Source organism: Anser cygnoides, chromosome 3, assembly GCF_040182565.1.
Source record: "Anser cygnoides isolate HZ-2024a breed goose chromosome 3, Taihu_goose_T2T_genome, whole genome shotgun sequence".
Classification (NCBI taxonomy): Eukaryota; Metazoa; Chordata; class Aves; order Anseriformes; family Anatidae; genus Anser; species Anser cygnoides.
In genome coordinates, this window is record NC_089875.1 from 28,966,423 (window position 1) to 28,986,301 (window position 19,879).

The following is a 19,879-nucleotide window of genomic DNA, read 5'->3' on the forward strand; positions in this document are numbered from 1 at the left end:
GTTTATCCATGCATGGAGCAAGAAAATAATCTGACTGCAGCATTCTGGACCTCTTGACATTTAGAGAGTGTTGGGATTTAGACAGACCATAGAAGAAGGAATTGCACTATTCAAGATGTGAAGTGATTAAGACATGAACAAGGATTTCAGCAGAAGCAAGGTCAAGGTAAAGATGAACTCAAGCAGAATTTCAGACATGGGAATAGGCAGGAGGGTGGGAAGGACAGTTTGATGCTATGAAAAAGCAGTATATTGTTTTGAATTTTGCACTACTGGGATAGAAATATACAGAAATGTAATATCTTTTAATTATGTGCTAGCCAGAGCACAGAGATGTCAAACACTTAGTGGCACATTGCTGTAGTTTTCTGTGACTCCCTCTTATTTCTCTATTTTTCCCTCCTTCCACTGCATTTCCCTATATTATTTTGCTAGGCACTTGATTTAAATATTTTACATACACATATTACTTTCTTATAACTGACTGCTACAGTTTTAGTTTACTTCTGTTCTCAGGAATTAAGAAAGCTTGCTAGTGTTGAAGAAGTCACCACAGTCTCTTACTCCCAATGTCTGATTCCAGGAAGAAACAACACTTGGACGGAAATAATGTGCAGTTTCCAGTCAGCTTTGTTTTGCCTTTCTCATCATCTCTCCTCCCATGGCGGTTCTTTCATGTGCTGAATAGCTTGTGGGCATTTGGTCTGCTGGTGGAAAAAGCCTGGTCCCAGCCACTGGGCGAATCCCCAGCACCTCCATTCCTGAGGCAGCCTGCAATGTGCCTGTGCTGTGGAGAGGAAATTAGAGAGAAGTAGCAAAGAGGGAAGGGTGAAGTGCAAATCTGTGCAAGGAGACATCAAGGCTGATGGACCTTTCGTAGTTCAACACTGCCAGCTTTGGTAAGATTTCTTTCATGTTTTTTTCTTGGTTAAAAACCTCAATGCTTTTTGATGTTTAATTAATTTCACTGTGCATATTAGCCAAAATATTTGGCTTTTCATACTACAGAAGTGTAAACAGCTATATAATAAAATTGATAGCTATTTGCCAAATGCTTTCATTCCATCTGTTTCATCATAAGGTTCTTCTTTTTTTCAGTTCCCTCCTCTCACATTAAAGTTGAGTGTTTCTGTGTAACATTTTCTTATCTGGAAATGAGCCGCTCTTCTGATAATAGAATAGGTTAAAATAAACCAATATTTTATTTAATAAATATGCATCTCTCCAATATTCTGTCCATTCTTTGCACTGTATTACTAAAATAAATGCAATTAATGAAAATTGAAATGCTTTATGAAATCATGTAAATTAATTGAAAAATAATTTGGAAGAAAAAATATATTTAAGAAGTTCTGGCATTGTCAAAGCATCTTGTTTTGATGTTTTTGGAAATAAACTCTTTTCACTGTCCTCTTTAAAACATTTTTCTTTTGAACGTACTATAACGTGATATACAAGGTGAAAGTCAGTGTTTAATTAAGCACTTTAACTGAAAGTAAATTTTTTTAAATTATTAATATTATTTTTATTTTTGGTGCACCAAATTTTAAAAATGTTTAGGCATTTTGCTCTTAGTTGGAGCTTTAAATCCATTCATAATGTAAAACCTTTAAACCTCTAAAACCTCTGCAAAATGGATTTTTCATTTTCTTAGTGGCTTTTATTTGCTTTGGGCATCTGCACCAAGAGGGAAAGAATTTTTGTGTCCAAGTTCCTGATCTCATATCCTCCTTCAGGTTAAGCACCCTCACTGATTACCACTGCTCCATTTAAACAGGAGGGAGGAAACCTCTTCACAAGCCAGATGCCATTTAGGGCTCTTAGGGTGGATGCAGTCACTGTGCTGATGAGGCAGCGTGGGCAGCACCAAGTTACCCTTTCACACGTTATCGAGCATGCGCTATCCTGAGAATTGATAATGAGGGAAGAAGAGTACCTCCCATTCAACCCCCTCCCCGACGGATAAGTCGCCATCATGGCTTCTTAAGTCAACAACCTTAAATGACATCAGGAGACCAGTTGGTGGCTAGTATAGACCCCAGTGAAACAAGCTGTTTTGTAAACCTCTCACACTGCAACAATTTCAGTTTCTGACTGGGTAGGCTACTGTGAATTAGAGATGATGAAGGCATACACAACGGTAATGAAGTTTGTGCTTGAGAGAAGGACTTGCAACATGGAGCTAAGAAGAGGAGCTTGAATTTTAGGACTAGGAATGGTTACAAAAATATTGTTCAGTTTTCCTTTTCTCCCTTCACAAGCTTAAAATCTAACCACATAGCCAGGCTGCAAACACCAATAGCAAAAGGCTCAACATTTTTGACAAAGGGCAAGCCATGTCATGCTTCTGATTCCCTTCCATACCAAGTAATTCTTCCTGAATTACAAGATGTTAAGTGAGCTGCTATTCATGCACAATCCCCATCCTGGTGCCAGGTAAAGCATTCCACTCTTACAGCTGGAATGAAAATGTAGATGGATGTGAGCAGTGCTTCACAAAATATTGAATTTTGCTCTTACCTCTTAGATATCAAACATGGGGCAGGTACTTTTAAAATGTCTGTGAGAACTCCCACAAAGAAAAAGAGCTATTGCTCCAACTTGTACCTTAGTGACATTCACCATGAATGCCTGCTGAATAGGCCTTCTCATTTTCATTATGTTCTACTAAAAAACAGACAGATTATTTTACAGTTGCAGTTGTATCCATCTTGATTGTAAATGCCATCTCCTCCATTTGGTATCACTCTATCATCTCTCTTATGTAAAAAAAGTCATTCCAATTCTGACCATTTTTGCTAGTTTATAGTGCCAGACAATACTGATAATTCCGTTTGGGGGGGTTGTTAAATTAATGGGATGACATTAACTGGAATAAGGTAGATAGATATGGTCTTATTTTAACATTGCATTTCTTTAAAAATAAAAATAAAAAATAAAATAAAAAGATAAATGTGAACTTTTCCAAGCTTAATATTTTTTATTTTTTTGTCCATGGGTTTTCCATAAATCAGATAAATTTGTTCCAATAAATGTTACATTTTGTATAGTCTCTGATGGAAGAGGTGACAAATGTATTGGACTTTCAAAAACTTGAACAGTATCCACCACCATCTCACACAATTATATCTCCAGTTCAGAATGTACTCAGGGGCAACCTTATCGCACTCGACAGGTACCTTAAAGGAGGCTGTAGCGAGGTGGGAGTTGGTCTATTCTCCCACATGCCTGGTGACAGGATGACGGGGAATGGGCTAAAGTTGCACCAGGGGAGGTTTAGGTTGGATATTAGGAAGAACTTCTTTACTGTAAGGGTTGTTAGGCATTGGAATGGGCTGCCCAGGGAAGTGGTTCAGTCATCACCCCTGGAGGTCTTTAAGAGATGTTTGGATTTAGAGCTTAGTGATATGGTTTAGTGGAGGACCTGTTAGTATTAGGTCAGAGGTTGGACTAGGTGATCTTGGAGGTCTCTTCCAACCTAGATGATTCTGTGATTCTGTGATTCTCTATGAGAATATGAGCAGTTGAACAGTCCTCCTGTTGGACTTAAAGTTAGAAATGCCTTGAAACAGAGCACATCAGTTCATTCACGTTTGAAGTTTCTGTGAAACTTTAGTCTCAAATTTAATATATTAAATTTCTGGCTTTCTAATGATTAAGGTGTGAATAAATAATTTTGCAAATACAATTCAGTAAATGAATGAACTGTATTGATGTAAGCATGCATTTTGAAAGTTAAGATACATGGAGAATGGGAAATGAAAACAAACCTAAAAAGACAGTTCAGTCTCAGATATACAAAGAAAAATGTCTAGTTATTCATTGTTCATTGACCAATATTTTTATAACAAATGAGGCATAAAGAAATTGTGCACAAGAACAGTGCTGGTGAAAAAAATTTAAAAAAAAAATCCCTGAATCCCTCATTAGATGTGACATTGTGAAATACTGTAGCTTTTTGAGCTCCACATGTATATTTATCTGACTACTGTTTGTATAACTTAAAATATCTAAGAATAAAAGGTTGATATAATAAATATCTAAAATATCTAAGAATAGAAGGTTGATATGCACAGAGGAGCTTTTCTGAGATGTTTTACCTCTTGATGTACAGACAATCTAAATTTTAATACTCATCTTGTTCTAATTTCCTTATTCCTATGCCAAGATCAGAAACACTTAGAATTAAGACTCTTTCACTCTGCTGTTATTACACATTGTTTTGTATGATTTCACTTCAGGTTGTGTAGTTCCACATAAATTATCAACTATGAATGATTGCTTTCCAGCTTCAAACTGTGATTTGGGAAGGAAATAAAATTCATGATGTGTTTCTGGTGAAAGAAGATGTCTGCATGTCCATATTAACATATGATTGGAAACTTATAATCCAAAAATCCCAGTCTTGCAATTAGATCCATGTAGTTCTTGTTAATCTTCTGCATATTTTTAAAACCTTTTGTTAAGTATCCTGACCCCTTGTTATTAATGCAAGTTCTTATTGCCTTCAATATATCCCAGTTTTTATTTGCAGTGTTTATCTAGATCTTTCACATTTTTTTTGCTCTTCAGCATCTTGGCTTCCAGATATACATAAATTCCTATCTTTCCATTTAGCATCTGTGAACTGGAATTTGTTGTAGGCAGTGACAAAATCAAACTTGATTATCGCTGAGAGATTCAAAGTATTTATGTAACTCATGTTTCTCCAAATAGTTTAACTGAAGAGGATCTGAGGCTCCATCTGAACAGATAACATCAAAATTGTGTTTTTATAAAATTACATAACTTAAAGAAATATTATAGACCAACAATACCACTGTAAAAATCACAACAAAATTGCCAACAGCTGGATGAGCTCAGAGTCTGGATCTAAAGACCTTAGAAACCATTAGAGTTCTGAAGAAGGTTGCAAGGCCATGAGCAGAACTATTCTGCTTAAAATCTCACAGAATTTCAGACTGAGGAATTACTGCTGCTGAATTCTTTCCGGGGGATGGGAGGATGCTGTTTCAAGTGCCTTCATAATGCTATATCTCACCTGAGTCTTTAGCACAGGTTGGCTGACATGTTTTTGAGGACGAAAAAAAAAATCCCCATCCACATAGATAAAGAAATCATGCTAAGTTCTTAATGATAACAAATCAGTCTTTTATGTCTGATGCCAGCACAGCTTCATATACTGGTGCTCACTCTTCTTCTTCTTCTTCCTCTTCTTCCTCTTCTTCCTCTTCTTCTTCTTCTTCTTCTTCTTCTTCTTCTTTTTTTTGCAATTAATTTCCTAAATCAAAAACAATAAAGAGAAAAGGAAATTTGCTGCTGAATTCAAGTGCAACTGGGTGTTATCCAGAAGCTAAATTCTTTTCCTGCTTAACGTAAGAACATAATAAGAACATAAGAGGCATACTGGTTCAGAACAAAGGTCAGTGTAGCCCAATATCCTGACTCCAACAATAGCCATAAGTGGGTAGGTGGGGAAAAGTAGAGAACAGAGCTCACATTTCTGATTCCTCCCCCTAAGTATTCTCCCTGCTCTCAGCTATGAGTGGCTGAAGAATTTCCTGAAATGGGTGTAGCTTCCAAGAATTTTAAAACTCTCTCTATATATCAGTTCTGTACTCTTGCCCAGTCTTCCCTTGGGGTTTTGTAACCTTACAGTACCTAACTGATACCTAATGGGAGTTGGGCACCTAGATTTTGTGACAAAAAGCGTCATTAGGGACTCAAGAATAAAACTTCCTCTTTCTCTGCCTCCCCAGTAATAAAATAGCGCTGGTGATTTACAACTATATGATGAGAAGTGAGACTGTGTTCAAAATATGACCACATTTTCTTTAAAATATAAATGCAGGCATTGTGATCTGAGACACAAAAAAAAAAAAAGAGAGTGGGTTTTGGCAGGGTAGGGCACTAATAAACTGTTGATAAAAGAGTAGCCTGTGGGCTGAATGAGGAGATACTCAAACTGTTCAGGCAGTGTGCTGGAGGCAAAGAAAGGTGATTGTCTTTGAATTATTCAGGTTTGAATAAAAAGAGAATATCTGACAGAAGCCCGTGGACATCTTTGAACCTTGGCAAGGAGCACACAAACATGAAATAAGATACCTGTTCAGTGGCAAAATCCAGTTAAATTGCTCTCAGCCCAGACTACAATAAATTGCTACATCCGTCTTTCTTGATTTTTCAAACATTTCCTTCTCCTTTTTCTTTTTCAGTACAATTCATCTGTTATTTATAATAGTATAGATTAACTTTCTGAGACAATGTCAGTCATTTGCATTTCCGCGTGTTGAATATGCAAAACAAGCCACTGACCAAATGCAAACATATATACAGCAAATCTTCCTGACTGTAAGTGCTTGCAAACAACAAAGGCACTCAAGTATTCTGATGATGGGGCTTGTATAAGGACCTACGTGGTGAGACAGAGTGAATCCTTTATTTTCTGTGCCTACTGTAACCAGCCGTATCTCCTGCTGTTCTGAATCACTAGGTTCAAATCATTGGCTTCCAAGAATCCTGTAGCTGGAAATGTTGAAGACAGAAAAACTCTAATGGGTCATTTCGGACAGCCTCCTGCCAGGACATGATTATTTCCTCCGGAGCTATGTTAGTGCCTGATGAACAGCATCACTAACCACAAATGAGGCAATGTTGTCCACAAACATAGACGAGCAGAAAGAAGATACAGGTGAATGTGGTCAACAGATACCTTCCTCTGTAGCCTGTGCTTTTATCCCACGTTGTAATTTTTTCCTTGCATTAGAAAGACAGAAAAAGGAAGGTTTATTTGGAAAGTTGCAGAAGAAACCTACTAAAGTGATGAATTTATGAATTTGTGTTGTTTTCATTGTGTTTGAATATTGAGGAATACTGTAAGATAACCACAAACATTTCTCAGATGATAATCCATTTTCACTAACAAGTGTTTTTTGTTTGTTTGATTGTTTTTTTTGTTTGTTGTTTGTTTGTTTTGTTTTTAGGAGTGTATGTGTGGGTTTTGAAGGGTGGGAGATGTTCTGTTAACTATCGGTAGGTTTCTTGTGTTCCTCAGGGGATGTGTTATTTGATCAACTTACAGATCTTTACTGGCATCATCTGATCAAACAGTTGGCTAATTTTCCCAGAGAAGAGATTTTAATAAGATTGTTTTAGTCAGAGTGAGGCATATAATCTTAATTTCTGGGGGCAATAGAATCATTTTCTGGAATGATGGCAAATGTCTTTGTTACCTGAACAAAGCACCAAAAGAGCTGAAAAAACTTTTTAACCAGCCTGTAAGAGGGTGCTAGAGCCACTCTGTAGCTGGTAAAATCTAATGGGGTGAGATCCACATGAGAGAGGGGGATTGTCAATGCTCGTCATTAGTGTTCACTTTTAATGAAATTTTCCAAGCTTTTAGTATCAACATTCTTGATCTGCAAGTCCTTTAGAGTCCTTAATGGTTTCTGACTGTGCCCATGGCAGTAGCTATGAATGTTTTTATCTAATCTACTTGGTGATGAAGCTGTATTCAATTTCATTTTGTGATTAGATCTCTACAATGCACCTACATCCATTTACACCACAAGACCAGAGACAAACTTCAGCTGTGGTTTATTTGTGAAAGGGTGTTTCATGAGCAGTCTGCAGTGTCTCCACTCTATTATTTGAAAAGATTTTTTTTTCCCTTAAATAGTTATGATCCTTGCTACAGAAAACATCTTTTTTTTGTGTGTATGTGTGTGATTCTGTGTCAGTGAAGAAGAGCTGACGTGCCTTGAGGGATCAAGATTGTCAACTTTGACTCATGGATAGATGGCTCCTTGACTGGTGGAGCTGTGCACCTTGTAGCCTCTGCACAGCTGTAGACAATCATGTGATACTGTAAAGCTCAACAGTTAACCCAAGCTTTGGGGGGGAAGATACGGGAAGATACCGGAAGATACCGGAAGATACCTATAGGGTCTGATGACAGCAAGGCATTTTTATGTTTTGAATTGTGAGGATTTGAGAATATTTTTTCCCTTGTGACAGTTAGTGATGACTGAATGCAAGATTAGACGTGTGTTTTTATATTCTAAAAAAAAAAAAAAAAAGACGCACTCTGTACTTGACCACAAATGCTTTTCTCCATTCTGCTTGTGTTACACTTAACATGCTTGAGGTTATATTTTCATGTATATAAATATATTATTCTTAAAGATAATCAAAATGTATACATGTATGAGACAGTATTTTCTGTCATTACCTAGCAAGGTCTCAGTTCTTCAATTCCAGTTTCAAACATATTTATTGTAGCAGATAATATTTAAGATGGAGTGGTCTAGATTCTATTTCTCTTTTGTTGTGTTACTTTTGCTGCTTCCCTGGCAGAGCATGACAGAGATACATGGTGCACATCCTCTAGGGACTCAAGGCCAGGGAAAAGTTTTCTCTATAAAAAAGTTCTTCCTCTGTGGCAGCCTCAGAAGGAATCAGATTTTCTACAGTTGGTTAAAGAGCTACATGCTTCACATTAAAATTATCAGTCCTTTAATTTAGGAAAGCATTTCAGTCCAGGGCATTCTCCTTCCCTCTCCTGAATTGAACTTAAATATGAATGGCACTTAGGTAAGTGCTATCCAGAAATGAAATACTTTTCTGAATTGGAGACCTGGTGGGGTGGGGTAGTGGGATGGTTGGGGTAAATGTTTTATATGCTGGTGACTCGGTAGGTATGCAGACAGGACAATGTGAATAACTTTGCTTGGAACTCTAAAAGAAGCTACTAAGCCTGTCGGGACCCTGCTGCTGTCAGTGGCAGAAGTCCACACTCATTCAGCAGGAGCATGTTCAGGCCAAGTGTTTGTAAAATGTAGGCTCATTATCCCCAGATTTCTTACACAGAGATGATTACTGTAATATTTTATACAACTTTTCTCTGAACTGACTATTCTTATTTGTTGAACAGAATTGCCCGTTTTTCTCGTTGACGCATTTACACAAAGTACCTTTTCTTTTTCTTGTCTTTTTAGGTAGGATTTTCTGTCAGCATGTTTTATTTGGGAAATAACATGTGACACTGATGGATCTTCCCCTTTCCTTTCTTTTTCTGATGGAAAAACACCTGCAGCATAGAACAGCCTTGGTAAAGTCAAGCAAGAGCCTGTGTGCTGTGATGTGCTGCAGTTGTAAATATATTCTAGTGTACACTGAGCAGCATAAATATGTAAATATTTTATAACATAGTACTTACACATCCTACCACTGTTTTTCTTGTAGAGCATACACTTAAAAAAATGCACGTCAGGTTACATATGTCTGGTGTAGTTGTGGCAGAGTCTGCTCTATTAATAAAATACTGAATATGTAAATCCCTCCACTTCTTATAACCAATGCTTTAGGTCGCATTTACTGTAAACAAAGATGTATTTTGGGGGGCAGTTGGTTTGAGTTTATTGTTTATGTAAATCTCTCAGAATGTGACATAGCCAGATAGCTTCCTATGTTGTGCTGATCCACATTTTAGGCCAGCAGCCAAAGTATTTTATCTTTTACTTCATTATAGTGATCTTCCAATTAGCTGTGGTCTGTAATACCCTGATTTTGGTGGCAGTGGTTTTGGGAGGATTGTTTGATAGTTCTGCTCGAGAGGCAAAATGAGGGGCCTTATTATAGAAAGTGCAGAGGTTGTGCAGTAGCTGAGTTCTGTTGCAAAGTTTGCCGATAAGGGAAAACTGGCCCTTGAGCATCCATTCTATTCTGTATATTAACACTTCTAATCTGCACTGCTGATAAAACTGCAAGCCATTTGCCTTTGGAGGAATTAGTTCTGCCTCACTTGTGTAACCAGGCGATGGTGATTAACCTTTAAACTGTCCAATATTCTCAGCAGACTCCTGCTCCAGATTAGAAACTATTTAGTTATGACCAACTAAATTAACAACATTCCCTCCTCTGAAGAATAAGATTTAGAAGGTCTACATTTTAAGGTGGAATGTGTCTAATATCCTTATTTATTCAGCACTTTTGCTACATAAAATGCATTTGTCATTTAAGAAGAAAAAGAAAGAGGAAACAGATCAATTTCAGGTTGAAACAATCTACAATTAGTCATGTACAGGAGGATATTTGGTTGAATTTGGCTTGGGGTTCTGGTTTAGATGGCTTAGACCTGTTTCTGACTTTTCATTCTTAAATAAAACTTAGGGAGCAAGGGTAAAATGGGCAGGATGATGCCCTGTTATGGGCAGCAGTTTAAGAAAAAGATTTCCTTCCTTTAAAGGGAAACGCAATTATCTCAATTCTTGGGGAGAATAATTTTTGGAAGTTTACTAACCTTCCTGTCACAATCAGACAAAACAAAAGGTTTTGTATGTGGTGGTTACAGACCAACATATCCAATGGACATTAGCTGCTGTGATAACCTGGTACTGTACCATTGTATCTACATATTTTAAATGTGTAATTTATCAATTGAAACATACCCTTCAATACATGTGCCATAAAAGAAAAGAGCAAGGGCAATTATGTAATAGTATAGTGTTTGTCTGACGTGCCTTAAATCCCCATATTGTTATTCCTAGCTGAATAACAAATACAAAATCCCTGTTAGCAATGTTTTCCGTTTTACCAGTTTTATATTAGCTGCCTCCTTAAAAATTGCTAATCTAGATACTACATTAGTAGGATGTCAGTCAAACTGCAATCCACAGTGAAGCCTTCTTCATATACCAATTTAAATCATTCATGGTCCTTTCTTTGGCATTATTCAAAAGATCATAATAATTTTCTTGTGCCCACAGCACAAAAAAATCAATTATTTCCCCACAAAGACTTGAAAGTACTTAGCGAGTGCTGTAAGAAAAGCTGAGGGTTATATCAAATTGAAATTGCACTCATTACACACAACACAATTAGTTGCCACTAGTCTGGCCGGTGCTTTAATTCTGAATGGCATATCTTTATTATTACAGAAACAAGCATGCAAATGGCATTGTTCAGGATTTGCAGAAATCAATAGGATATAGTGCTGTGTGTTTGGTGGCCACTGTCACTCAGTCTGCTGTGGATTTGAGATAATGTGTGTATTTGAATTAATGAAGGGAACGTGAGACATCATAAGTGACACCCAAATAAAAGAAATGGGTACATGATATTTGTAATTATTCTACTTGTGTTTTTGTTGTAAATACTTGTGCTTTTTGTTTTTTAATCAAAGGATTAATTGCATTTTAATAAGGCATTATGATTTTCAGAGCTTTAGTTAATTAAAACTTGTAGTATATAATTATGAAGTGATGCTGAGATTTGTCTAAAGATCACCCATACATTTAGAATATGTATATTTTTCCTTGTTAAGCAGTTGCTGCATTTTGGAGGGAGGATGGATTATATTAAATGTTTGAAAGACGATGGCAGTTCCAAATGGATTTCGACAAATGGCAGCTAGGAATGTAGATTATGTTCTTGGACAAATTAAAGTGGAGGAACTACCGGGGTTGGAAACACTTTTTGGCTATAGTGGTGGAACATTCATTTGCACAAATGTTAGCTTTCAGCTGCAGGAGTAAGAACAGATGTATTTGTTCAATGTATCATATCATTCCGCCCATTAGGTTGCAGAGAAATTGCTGTGGTTTGAAATCCGGAGTACAGATCATATATACTCTCTGGTGGTGCACGGTAAATATTATTTCCAATGTGACAAAAAGGTTTTAAAAGGAAGGAGAAAGTAGGAGTGCGTATGTGTGTTTGTCTGTGTTGATGTGTGTGTGTCTATAGACAACTTTGTGTACTGGTTTGTTTCCCTGACAGAGATTAACATTTCTGGTACAAAACTATACTCACTTACAGTCTAACCTGGGATATATCTATATTTTAAAAAGGCTGTTTCCTGTGGGAGTATATTATGCATGGATTGATAGACTAATTGCTAGATAGATATAACAGAGTCAGAGTAAAACACTGTTAGAAAGTTAAAATCTTAATGGTACAAATGAAACTTTCCTTTAGTAGTATTTAAAAAAAAAAATCCCGCCTGTTATATTTATTCCATACTTTTCGTATGTGCATATTCGAAATAAAAGTAAATTTTGCTTTTCTTTAAAAATAAAAATATTACTTTGTGGTTGAATGGTGGTTTTATTGTTGTTGTTGTTTTTTTGTTTGTTTGTTTCATTTTGTGTCAACTATAAAATGAAATACATGCTTATGCAGAACAGTCCAGCATGGTCTTGTATTCCTATCACATAGCCCCATGAACTAGAAGGGTTTCTGATGTTCTCTCTTGAAAGAAGGGTCTTAAATTAGACCTCAGCATTTCCCATTTGGAAGCTTGGCTCCTACAATGTATGGATATTTATTTATTTATTGCACCCTGGCTTGCAGATACTTTTTGAGACAAACCCACTCAAGAGCTTAAAATGTTCCAGGCGAGGTGAGAAGATGAAGCCTGCAGAGAGGGCAAAAGAAAGAACAAGAATTCTTGAAAATTTACGTTGACTTCAGCACTCAAAACAGGATTTTATGAGGTATCTATAAATGGATTTTAAGTAGGATTTTCCCATGTTTTCTCCCAAAGCTGATTTAAAATCTAATATTATTAGATTGGTCACAGCCTTCATATTTTAACTGTCAAACCCAAAGCTTGAAAGGTGATTCATTCAAAGCTTGCTAAAATATTTGCTCAGCAGCACAATAGTGTGTGATGGAAAATAAACTCCTCTGGAGCATCTCACCCTATCAGCCATGGCCTGCAGCAGGAAAAGAATGAGGGAAGGTCAGTCAATTATGTGTGGTAATCACCGTAAGCATATTATCTGAGACACAGATGTCTTCCCTGACCCCACACGACATAGCTATTAACCCCACAGTAGTATAAAAATGGGGAGGAGGAGGAGTGGGTCCCCTAGGTAAACCAGACCTTTTCACTCCAGGCTTGTCCGGCAGCTCAGCCACGTCGCGGCAGCAAGGGCGCTGTTGCAGGGAGCTGGCCCACCAGCCGACCTCAGCGCTCCGCGGGCGGCGCAGCGGCCTCTTCTCTTTGGGGACCTTTCTATAGACCTAGTCATGTGAGATAAATAGTCACAGCGTCGGAAAATGAGGCTGACAAATTGACTTGCGAGATGTTCCAGGAGCGTAAAGAGCCGTGGCATGCCAGGCGCTGCCCGTGTGTGTGAGGGAACAACTCTTGTGTCCCCGCGTACACGTGCCTTGTTGATGTTTTAGTGCTGATAAAGTATAATACCACTATCATGCAATCGTCTAATGCTTCCAGAAAACAGAGACGATTTTCTCATTACACTGACTAATGCGCTGATTACCACATACAGCTCCTTTTGAGTTCAAGTTCCTTCTATATTTACTTCAGAAAAATGATCAGCTGCTTATTCAAGTGAAAAAGATTTTTTTTTTTTTTTCAGCGTGATTGTTCAAACACTTCAAGTAAGCAAAGCAGATTTTTAAACTGCCTGTTTAAACTGCCGAAGTTGAGGACACATTATAAAGTTTGCATTTTAAATTTGGTTACCAGGTAGGAATCATGTGCTGGTAAGAGATGCAGTATCCCTCACTGGATATAAGCTTTATAACACTGAGCCCTAACCCTGAGAGTAGCTCTGTTTGTTTCCTGTAGCTTTTGGAAAATCTTTTCTTTAGGTGATGCTTTGTTACCTTTTGGGAAGCCATTTTGTATTTTTCTACCAAAAAGATGAATGACCATTAAGCTGTGGTGCTACACATCATACAGTGCAAAACAGTCCACAAAGGACAGCATTTGTGGTTTTCCTCCTTTTAAAATGATTGATTGTAATGGTGTTCCAGTCTTGTGCCATCTGTGTAACTGAGGTCAGACTGGAGCCAGTGAATACCAGAGTGTGAAGGATGCCCTTTGCTCAGCAGATTTGCCGCTGAATGTAGCAGAGTAATGCCCAGATTTCCCTTCTGACAAATGGGATTATTAAAAAATATTATTTTGTATATCTTTTATCTCCTCTCCCAGGGTTGATCACTGTGTGAGTGCATATTTGCATTCACTGGTGAGCTACAGGTTACAGAAGAGGGAAGTGCTGGGTTGACCAGCTGGCATGATCCTAAACCACTAGACTCCCAGGAAAGGAAACTCTATGAGGAACATGGGATTTTGACGTGGTGCAGGGTGAACACAGTGTGCCTCTGCTGCCAACCCCAGGGATGACCTGGAAGTGGATGAAAAGGATAATAGTGGAGATGGCTCACCGTATCTGGGCTGTAGGGTGTGCACAGGTCCCCATCACAGCAACTGCTGACCAAATTCAACTGGAGTCCAAAGAGATTTGGGCTATCCTTCCCCTTTCCTGTGGGAGTCTTGGTCATGTGGAAAGATGCCATTTGCACTTCCTCCCATTATTGTGGTCAGTCTTGAAATTTGGTCCTCTTGTAGTTCCTTATTAAACCTCTATCCTATTGTCATTTTAGCCCTATGTCTAAATGTTGCTAAGTAACCTCTTGTGTCAAATACTTTTTCTGCTGGGAGAGAATCTTGCATCAATCACCTATTGTGACTGCCAGGTTAGATACCGTAATGTGCTCTACGTGGGACTGCATTTTACTTCTGTCTGGAAACTGCAGCTGATACAGGATTTGGCAGACTACTTGTTAAGCAGCATCTTCTCCTTGAGCACATTAAAGCAGCACTGAAATACTCGTCCAGTTTGTTTTCTGGTCCCTCATCTAATTTTTAAATGTTGGAGATATGCGGGTATGTTTGTTTTACCTTTTGGCTCTAAATCCTACCTGTCTGAGTGAGCAGCTCTGCTGAAGAACACGTTGCTCCATTTACAAACAGTGAAGCCTGTAAGATAAAACCTTGCCTCTGCAATAGAGCAACAGCAGTGCATACCTGGAGCATTAGCGAGCTGTGGTTTCTGCAAGGCTCTTTTATCATGTTTTCCACGGGGCCAAATAAAAGCCAAATTCTGATGATCACTTGTGTAAGTAGAAATCAGGAGTAATGCTATTTAAATAACATGTAATTAGACTAGAGTGAATGAGAATGGAAGTTGGTCCCAATTGATTATATATTTCAGGTCAGTAGAAATAATGGAACAGCCTTTTCTGTCTCAGCTTAATGCAGTGGTTCTCAAGAGTTCATCACCTGCTTTTGGCTCTCTTTCCTATTTCCAGCTGATAAATCATCTTTAATGTATTTCCTAATATTACTTTTCCATGTAAGCACTGGTTATAGTTCTATGTGACAGCAACGGGGAGGGGGGGCAGGCAATAATTTCGCTGACACAGAAATTACTCTAAAAATGCATTAATGTGTCTTAAGTATAAATGACATACTTTTAAACATGTATTGCCTATTGGCAAAAAAAAAAATTGCTAACCAAAACTAAATATAGGCAGAACTTCTTGTAGCATCATCCCTGACTATGTATTAAATAGTGATAATGGCTTAGATTGACATATTTGTAAAATATTATCAAATTTCACATGTAGAAATCATGTCTTAGTCGTGTTTTATCAGTTAACCTTTTCTTATGTAGTAGGTTGTTTTTCTAGAGGAAATATTTGATAAAACACATAGTAATTTTAAATACATGCTTTACCATGTTAGTACTTGTCCCTTATCATACCTTCTTCAGCTCCCCTTTGTTAATACTCACTTAACCTTATATGTTACAGCAAAAGCAAAACACTTTCCATTAGGCTACAGGAAGTCAGAATTTAAGTTTTTGGTTTGTTTTTTTTTTGTTTGGTTTTGTTTTTTCCCTAAATTCTGTCCTAATTATAAGTAATCATAATGACTGGTAAAATAAAATAAAATTAATCTTGAACTACTGCTTTATCATTTGCCTAAACCTTCTTCTGAATTATAAGAACACTCTGAGAACTGTTTTGTTTTATTCATCCAAGGAAAACTATAATTGTTTTACATTACAACAAGCCCCAAAGTATTGATTTCTCCATGGTACAGAAGGAAACTAGTTCTATGTATATTTGATAAGTATACTGGCTACTGGGAAATGAATCATGCACATGTGATGGTTTAAATGTGAGAAACTACACATATGAGTTGCATTCAGTATGCATTTTTTGCCCACTTCACCTGCACACAACAAACCATCTGCAGTATTGCATCTGCAGTATTGTTGGTTTCTGAAAAGCTTCAAACAGCTGTAGCTGAAAATAAAATAAGAAATATGGTGTTCTGTCACTCTTACCCGTTGCATTAGTTTGCAGGGCAATGTAAATACAGTTCAGGTCTGGCTCAGTGACAGGTAAGCTGCATCTTCATCTGCCTTGTTTAAAAATGTGATTAGGGCTTTCAAATAATTTTGCTGCTTTTAAAAAACTGATGCGGCTCTACATTTCAAGAATGGGGAAAAAAAAATCCGTAAATTTTACACTACAGCGAAGAAAAGGTTTTACGCAGATTACAGTGGTGCTTGTGTGAAGTTTATGAACACCAGAGATGAGGAGACTATTTTTTTATATTGGGTTCTGCAGGAAACACAAAGCATTTTGTAAGTGGGATGTCCCAATCCAAACCCAAAATTATATTGGCTACACCTGCAGCAGAAGCAGAAATTCATTTCTGCAAACATATGTCTGCTATTTTATGAAAGGACTAGGACCCTTGAGAAATTCATGGAGAATTACTAAACACAGAGGTCTGTATATAGACATGGTTAAATATATGTGTAAACTGAAAACCATGTCTTTGCACCATATCAGATTGTCTATGTATTAAACATTTCTGCTACTAAACACACCTGTTAGATTATGTATGTCAAAATGTATTTTCAGTATGCCTTTAAGTTAAAGGGTAAAAGGGTTGAGTTGATGTCATACCATCAGTGTGCTGCCCCTTCCATTTTTATGAGAACATCTCACCTGTATTCTCATCTGCAAACATCTACCTTTGGAACAAAAGTATGGCTTGTATGTAAGGAGTAAGAAGAATTTTTGATCTCCTACTGCTCTGTAATCAAGCACAGTAAATACAAATACTTGGTCTGAACTTCCTGTGCCATTTAATATTATTTTGATCATGAATCAGACTCAAAGCACCCAAAATTTTTCTACAAAAGTTGCTACACTCTTAGCCTATAGAGCATTTCAGATGAAGTGGATAGGAAGTGTACTTCACTAAAAAAAAAAAAAAAAAAAAAAAAAAACGAGGAGTAGAAGAAGTCCATTTTGTGACATGATTCACTTGGTTTTTAAGAAACCTATTGACAGAATAAATTGTATTGTTCCATCTGTCAAGAAGTAAGGACTGGAGCACCTCCAGTTAATAACGGACCTTTGAGATTTCAGATAATCCTTTTCTTTGCCTGCTAAAAGTTAAGCAGAAACAATGAACTGGCACACTTGAAGTTTTAAAGGTCTTTTCCAACATAAATGATTCTATGATTCTATCAAGACATACAAGGAGCAGCTGAGGGAACTGTGACTGTTTAATCTGAAGAAAAGGACACTTAGAGGAGACCTCATCGCTCTGTAACTACCTGAAAAGAGGTTGCAGTGAGGAGGATGTTGGTCTCTTTTCTCCTGTGACCAGTGATAGGATGAAAGGCAATGGACTCAAGTTGCTCCAGGGGAGGACTAGATTGGATATCAGTAAGAATTTCTTCATGGAAAGAGTGGTTAGGCATTAGAATTGGTTTCCCAGGGAGGTAGTAGAATTGCCATCCCTGGAGGCACTGAAAAGATGCATGGATGTGGTGCATAGGGACAGGGTTTAGAGGTGGACTTGGCGGTGTTAGGTGATGGTTGGACTTGATGATCTTAAGGGTCTTTTCCAACCTGAATGTTTCTATGATTCCAACACAATATAAGAAAAACAAAACTCTTTCTCACTTCCAGCATAGAGCGAAAAGTCTGAAGAGGAAGAGGAATTGTGGTTTTGCTCCACTGTTTCCCACCTGTTGATGTCCAAGAAACAGTGAAGTGGATGTTACCCCTGCAAGCTTCTGAGTGAAGCTGAGAAGTGTTCAGAGGGAAAAGCTTTAGACTTTGCTTTAGGGGTGGAAGTGTCAAGGCACTGAACATTTCGTGGAAGATCCCCAATAGCTTTTCCTCACCTCTGTTGTACTCAAAATCTTGCAGAACTCTGCTCACAGAACTTGGAGTGAATAGACCCTCCTCCTCACAAATCATGCCTGTTGTTGCCATCTTAGCCTGTTTAAACCCATTATGGCATGGCTTTTTGCACTTGTGCTGCACACATGCGGGGCTTATTGCAGAGTGTGGATGCCATTGTGTTGCTCTTGGTAGCTAGTGGATTCGCCATCTTGTTGTCCCTCCACAGACTGTCCCCTTGTCCTGCTCCATCTCTTCGGCTGTTACTTTACTTCCCCTCTACCTTTTCCTCTCACTCTGTCCTTGCTTCCAGCCCCATCAGCTCCTCCCCTCCACCAGGCATTTGGTCTAAGACATCAGCCTTCCTGTGTTCCTTCTCTGGGTCTTTTGCACACACTGCAGACACAGCTTAGCAGAGTGTCACTGACACAATTTTTATCCACATCCCTTCCTGATATTTGTCTTGCACCCAGTCACTTACCCAGATGGAACTTGTGCGCCTGCTTCCTCCCCTCTGATGCCTGTCCTTCTCCAAATCTTTAGCCTGACTCAGCTGCAAAGGCATGCAGCAAAACAGCTGTTTGGCTTTTTTCTCCTCTGCCTTTAGCAAACCCTGGATCAAACCTCTTAATCCCTACAAAGGTTACATCCTTTACCCTTTTCCCACAAAACACTGCTGCTTTCTGACCTCTCACTTTCTACATTCCCCTCTATGATAAGCACTTCATCTTGTTAACAACTTTAAGCAAAAATGGTCCTTCGGCCTTTAGGAAAAAAAAATAGCCAAACGAAACCTGGAGAAAAAATTGCAGACAGCTCTCTTTGAAATATTTTTATGCTAGAGTATTGCAAATTTGCATTTCCATTCCTGGAATGTGTCCTTGCATCATTGTTGTGTTTCAATTTATCTGCCTATCATCTCTTTAGAAGATGTGTTGTCTTAAGCTTTGATTTAGCTTGGCCAGAACTGAGTTCTTCTGCTTCTCTTCTGTTCTCTTACTTTTACTCCTGTCCTTGTTCACTAAGCTGCAAAAGATGTATGCATAAAATGTGTACGTCACCCATTTTTTTTGAACTTTCACTCTCACAATATTTATATTAATTTAGTAATAATATTATTCTTCAGGAAAACAGGAGCTCCAGGGCAGAGACAGGCTCTGGCAGCTGTAAGGAATGATTACTTTCCAGTTTGGCTAATGACATAATCCACTGTGGTAGCAAGTCTTGCTTTCCTCTTTAGATGAAGTCAACAACTCCATGAGCTACATGTGTTGTATTCATAAGTGGTACTTAGAAATATGTGTTCTGTAATCTCCTCCTTATGCCTGACACTTTACACATGTGTTTATCTACAAGGAGTGGTGACATTAGCTTGCTAATTTTGGTACTGTACCAGTAAGGGTATGAGAGACTCAGAAGGATATTTAAACTGGCAAAGAGAAAATTATTAGCATTAGCTATGAGTACTTTATAAGGCTCTGTTTTGGAATGTCATTTGTTAGAAAATCTGTGCTGCTGAAAGTCATCTATCATTCCCATATGGAACTGCAAGCCTTACAGAAACCTCTCTTCCCAAATCCCACTCACTGCCTGTAGCCAAAGGTACTCACCTATCGACATTAGCAAATTAGATATACAGATATTATTCCCTGAGAAGAAGCAGAATGTGCAAATGGTTTTATGAGATATGGTTTTATTGGCTGCTGAATGGACTTCAGTGGTGAAAAAAAATGCTCATTTGCCAGAACTCCACCTATAGGCCCCTGTGTATATGTGTAACTCAGGTTTTCTTTATTAACTAGACTCTGCACAATATTCACATGGTGAAGATCCTCAGCAAGAGCTC

The 19,879-nt window shown here is 38.0% G+C and overlaps 1 long non-coding RNA gene across 1 annotated transcript; it reads right to left on the reverse strand.

Annotated features, from left to right (window-relative positions):
• Window positions 1-4,615: 4,615 nt before the first annotated feature.
• LOC136790359 (uncharacterized) lies at window positions 4,616-15,316 on the reverse strand. Its single transcript, XR_010830156.1, has 3 exons — window positions 14,200-15,316; window positions 12,887-13,026; window positions 4,616-5,281 (listed from the first exon to the last, which is right to left on the reverse strand). It is a non-coding gene; the product is annotated as an uncharacterized lncRNA (long non-coding RNA).
• Window positions 15,317-19,879: the final 4,563 nt, after the last annotated feature.